The sequence below is a fragment of the Martes martes genome (assembly GCF_963455335.1).
Source record: "Martes martes genome assembly, chromosome: 14".
NCBI lineage: Eukaryota > Metazoa > Chordata > Mammalia > Carnivora > Mustelidae > Martes > Martes martes.
This window is the reverse complement of record NC_137902.1, coordinates 28,062,865-28,068,359: the sequence shown is the minus strand read 5'-3', so window position 1 is coordinate 28,068,359 and position 5,495 is coordinate 28,062,865.

Genomic DNA, 5,495 nt, shown 5'->3' with positions numbered 1-5,495 from the left:
ATCCAGGGAAACCTCTTGAAAGGTTTTTGTACTCCCCCAGAATAGGTAGTTTCACTGATTCTGGCTTACTGATTAACCGGACTGTAAACAGCCTTCAATAAATAGTTGCTTATAACCCTTTGATTCCCAGGGAATTTTGAGAAACTTGGCCTGGGCTTATTCCCTATCTTACAATTTAAGGAGATGTATTAATGAGAAGTCTCTCTCTGTTTCAATCAATCCTACACACAGCTGCCAGACTCTTTCTGAAGCACAGCTCAGAGTCTCATTCCTTTCCCCCCTCAAATATGTTTCAGTAGATACCATTGAGAAAATGGAAAGATGAACCACAGCCTGGGAGAAAACAACTGCAATCCATAAATCTGATCATATAACCAGAACACATCAAGAACTCTTACAACACAATAATTAAACAAGCAACCCAATTCAAAAGTGGGCAAAAGATTTGAATAGATATTTCACCAAAGTGGATATATGAATAGCTAACAAGCACATTTAAAGATGGTCACCATGATTGGTCATAAGGAAATGCAGCACAAAACCCCAATGAGACATCACTTCACATCCACTAGAATGGTTACCATCAAAAAGTCCAACAACAAGTGCTGGTGAGAATAGGGAGAAACTGGAACCCTCCGATGGGAAAATAAATGTTGCAGCCACTATGGAAAACAGTTTTGCAGTTTCCTAAAAGGTTAAATATATACTTACTACATGACCCAGTAATTTGACCCCTACGTATCTACCCCAGAGAAATGAAAACATATATCCACACAAAAACTTGTACGTGAATGTTCATAGCAGTGTTACTCAAAATAGACAAAAAGTGGAAACACTGGTGAATGGATAAACAAAATATGGCATGTCCATACAATGAAATACCATTTGACAATAAAAAGGAGTGACATACTGATATATTGCATAACATGGATGAACCTTAAAAGTATTATGCTCGGTGAAAGAAGTCAGATAAAAATGGCCACATACTACATGATCCTATTCATATAGTAAAGTAAACAAGAGGTTGCCTAGGGCTGGGAGTGGAAATGCCGTGACTCAAGGTGCTAGAAGTATTCTACGATTAGATTGTACAACTCTGTAAATATGCTAATTTACAGATTTACAGATTCAGTGAATTGTATATGTAAATCAGGTGAATCTTTTGGTATACAAATTATATCTCAATAAAGCTGTTCTAAAAAAAGGAATAAAAATAATGAAGTAAGCCCCCCTCCCAAAGTTAACTGTAAATTTACCATACAACCCAACAATTTCCTCTGGGTACCTAGCCAAGAGATGAAAGACTTGAACATGAGAATGTTTACAGCAGCCTCTTCCTAATAGCCAAGCAGTAGAAACTACCCAAATGTGCCTCAACTGGTGAATAGAGAAATCAAATGTGGTATATCCATATAACTGAATACTACTGCATGGATGGGCTCCAAAAACACTATGCTAAGTGAAAGAAACCACCACGAAAAACCACGTATTAAGTGACTCTGCTTCTATGAAACGTCCTGCAAAAGTAAACCTACAGAAACAGAAAGCAAACTGGTGATTGCCTGGATTGGGGATGGGAAGGGGGATTCACTGTAAACGGCATGAGGCATCTTGTTGGAGTGATAAAAACATTCTAAACCAGATGTTGGTTTCTAAACTGCATCATCCTAAGCTGGATGATCGCACAACTCAGTAAGTTTACGAGACACCACTGAGTGGTACATTTAAAATGGGTGAGTTTTATGGCATATAAGTTACACCTGTTTTCAAAGAACAAAGTTTCAGTGGATCCGCATGTAGTATAGTGTAAAGTACAAATGCCTCGGCCTGGTCTTCAAGTCCTTCCTACCAGGTGCAGCTGTGACTTGCCATCCTGTCCCTCACCCCAGTGTTGGCTCACCACACGGCCTACCGTCTTCCAAGCATGCCCTCACTGCCTGCCTCCCGCTTTTGCTCCTGCTCTTTCCCCGGGTAGCTTAACCCAGCCCCCAATCCTGGGTCTTCCTCACCCTCCCTTGCAATTGCTACTATAATCAGTCTTTGTATTCCCAACCCTTATTGCTTTGTCTGTTATGTACTTATCCACTGTGCTAGGTGTTAGGATACAGGGCAGCCTGACTGACACCCTGCTCCTGTTCTCTAGGACGGCTGTGGGCCTCTAACACAGACCCTGGCACAGGTGCACCCTTGTTGAATGAACGAACAAACCCAATATTGACTTTCCTCTTGCATCCTGCTGCTCTATCTCTAGCAAACTTTCCCAAGGAAATGCTATGCTTATATAACCTGTCAGTAAAGACCACTATTTCTTCTTAGATATGTTGGGTGAACGCTATCTACATAGGCCAGTCTAGCTCACATATAGTCCAGCGGGTTGGCCCGAGATAAGTACCAAATTCCTAATGCCACAGGGCTGCTGTCTTATACCCATTGCTAAAATCCAGAACAATTCTGATGAGATCCTGACACCCTAGGTCATGAATCAAGACAGAGGACTGTGAAGGCATTAGTAAGGCTTTCAAAGGTTATGCCCTTTTTCTAGGACAATGTGATTACTGGAGGCTTGGATTGGCAGCCCTCGGAGAAGCCCAAATTGCTTCTCTGCAGAAGAATTCCTATTTCTCTGGCAAATGTGCCTAGAGTTACTATGAGGACCTCACTCATGCTAAACAGATGACCCCCATTCTCTAGGAGAGGGATGTACCCTTCTTGCGTGAGTGAACTTTGGGTTGCAGTAAAGTGGAAATGCCATCTACGTATCAGAGCTGAGGTTGACACTCCTTCCCTGGAATTCCACTCTGATACCTGAACATGTGCCCTAAAGCCAGAGGGCTTGCAATGCCTCTCAGAATAATTAGAAGTGGAAGGAGCCTGTGTGTCAGAGGGATATGATATTTAAGTTTCCAACTTTTTAAAAAAAGATTTATTTATTGGACAGAGAGAAATCACAAGTAGGCAGAGAGGCAGGCAGAGAGAGGGGGAAGCAGGTTCCCCACTGAGCAGAGAGTCCCATTCGGGGCTCGATCTCAGGACCCTGAGATCATGAGCCAAGCCGAAGGCAGAGGGTTAACCCACTGAGCCACCAAGGTGACCCTTAAGTTTCCAACTTTAATGAGATATAACTAACATAACATTGTGTACTTTTAAGATGTACAATGGGATGATTTGATATATGTATATGTTGCAATAGGGTCAGTTAACACTTCTGTCACACACATACTTATGTGTGTGTGTGCATGTAGTGAGAATTTTTAAGATCAACTCTCTTTTCAAGCATATCATATACAGTATATAATATACAGTCACCATGCTATACATTGAATCTCTCAAGTTTATTCATCTTAAATCAGGGAGTTTGCATTCTTTGACCAACATCTCATTTCATCCATCCTCCAACCACTAGCAACCACCATTCTACTTCCCGTTTCTGAGTTTGGCTGTTTTAGATTCCACATATAAGTGAGATCTACAGTATTTGTCTTTCTCTGTCTGACTTATTTCACCTAGCATAATGCATAAGGATATGATTTTAAATACAAGTTCAACTCCCTCTTAGGCCATTTGACCCTGGGCAAATTAATTAACTTCTCTCAACTTCCGTTTCCTTCTGTATAGAATGGAGAGGAAAAAGTTCCTTTCTCATGAGTTGGGAGGGTCAGCCAAGATGATGCATGCAAGGCCTTTGGCACAGTGCCTGGCACATTGTAAGGGCTCAGTACATATTATTAGCAGTATTGATAGCAGTAGCAGCAGCAGGAAGCATTTGTTCTGTGCTAGAGACCATGTTAGATGATGGCAATATAGTTCATTCATTCCACAAACATATATATAAGGTCTTTACTACTAAAGGCTAACAAATTTACTTTTTTTTTTTTAAGATTTTATTTATTTATTTGACAGACAGAGATCACAAGTAGGCAGAAAGGCAGGCAGAGAGAAAGAGAGGAGGAAGCAGGCTCCCTGCTAAGCAGAGAGCCCGACTCGGGGCTTGATCCCAGGACCCTGGGATCATGACCTGAGCCGAAGGCAGAGGCTTTAACCCACTGAGCCACCCAGGCGCCCCTACTATTATTATTTTTGATCTAGAATAAAACCAACAAAGGCTCCTGTCCATGGGGCACTTACATTCTGGTGAAGTGACAGACAGTCAAAAGCGAAAAAGGCAGTCTCTATCCTGAAAGCTACAAATGAGCAAGCACAACACTGGAGGGAAATTGGTGGGTGTAACCACTTGGGACCACTAAGCAATGTCACGTAACTTAGCTTGGGAGGGTCAGTGACAGCATGTGGGAGGTGAAGTAGATCAGAGGGTCCTTTCTCCCTCTGAGGTGGTTGTAATAATGGCCCCCAAAGATATCTACATCCGAATTCTTGGGACCTGTGAGTATGTAATGTTATATGGCAAGGCCCAATGAAATTTACAGATGGCATTCAGGTTGTTTATCAGCTAATCTTGAGATGGTGGGATTACCCAGGTAAAAGAGGAAGGCAGGAGGGTCAGAGCCACAGTGATGAGATGTGAGAAAGAGGGTGAATTTTGGGAATTTCCTTCTTTCTGGGTTCTCGGCATCCTCAAAGCCGCCCCGGTCTGGACCAAGAAGTCTCCAATATTTCACAATTCTCCATTGCCCTACAGGGTACCAACTCATTCCTTACTTATTCCCCACAGAGTCTGGGGAGAAGGGTGCAATAATTCCCATTTCAGAGGAGGGATTTGCCCAGAGTCACATAACTAAGAAGTGGGGGAGGGTCTGGACTCCACACCCCCCTGGCAGTGAGCCCAACATTCTACTCAGCCAGTTCCAGTGGTTATAGATATGCAGCAGAAGTAAGTTCCCATCAGGGAAATGTGAGCAAAGAAAGGAGTACATGAAAACTTACAAAGGAGTGGGAGGAGGTAGAAGGATATTCTAGAAGGAGGTGGGGAGCAGTCATCCTTCTTCCTTCTGTCACTCCTCCCTAGACCCTAGACAAAGGAGAGAGGGAGTGGGGAGTGGGAGGAAGAGAGAGAGAGAAGGGGGAGGTTGTGGTTTCCCAACCCACACTTCCAATTATCTTAGTTTTAAATTTTCTACCATGCAGCAGTAACTCTGAGTTTCTGCAGAGCAATCTCATCATTTAACCCTGTGAATAAATATTAGTGGGCTGGGCCTATAAATGAATCACACGTCCAGCTCCATTCACATCAGCAACCACTCTCAGAGATTTGGATTTTAAGTGTTATGAGCGAGCAGGGTGAAGAAAACCTGGCCGGGTGTGGAGAATAAGGGAAGGCAATCCTCAGGAGAGACCAAGCCCCTTCCAGTTCTCCTTGCTGGAATGTTCTTCTTGAGGCTTGTCACCTGGTGACCTTCTCCTGATCATCTCAACCTAACAGGGCTCTCCGGTTATGCTTGGTCTTATCTCCTGTTTATTTTAGTCAGAGTATTTCACTTGTCAGTCTGTAATTATCTTGCTTATTTCTTTTCTTGTTTATTTATTTATTAGCTGTCTCC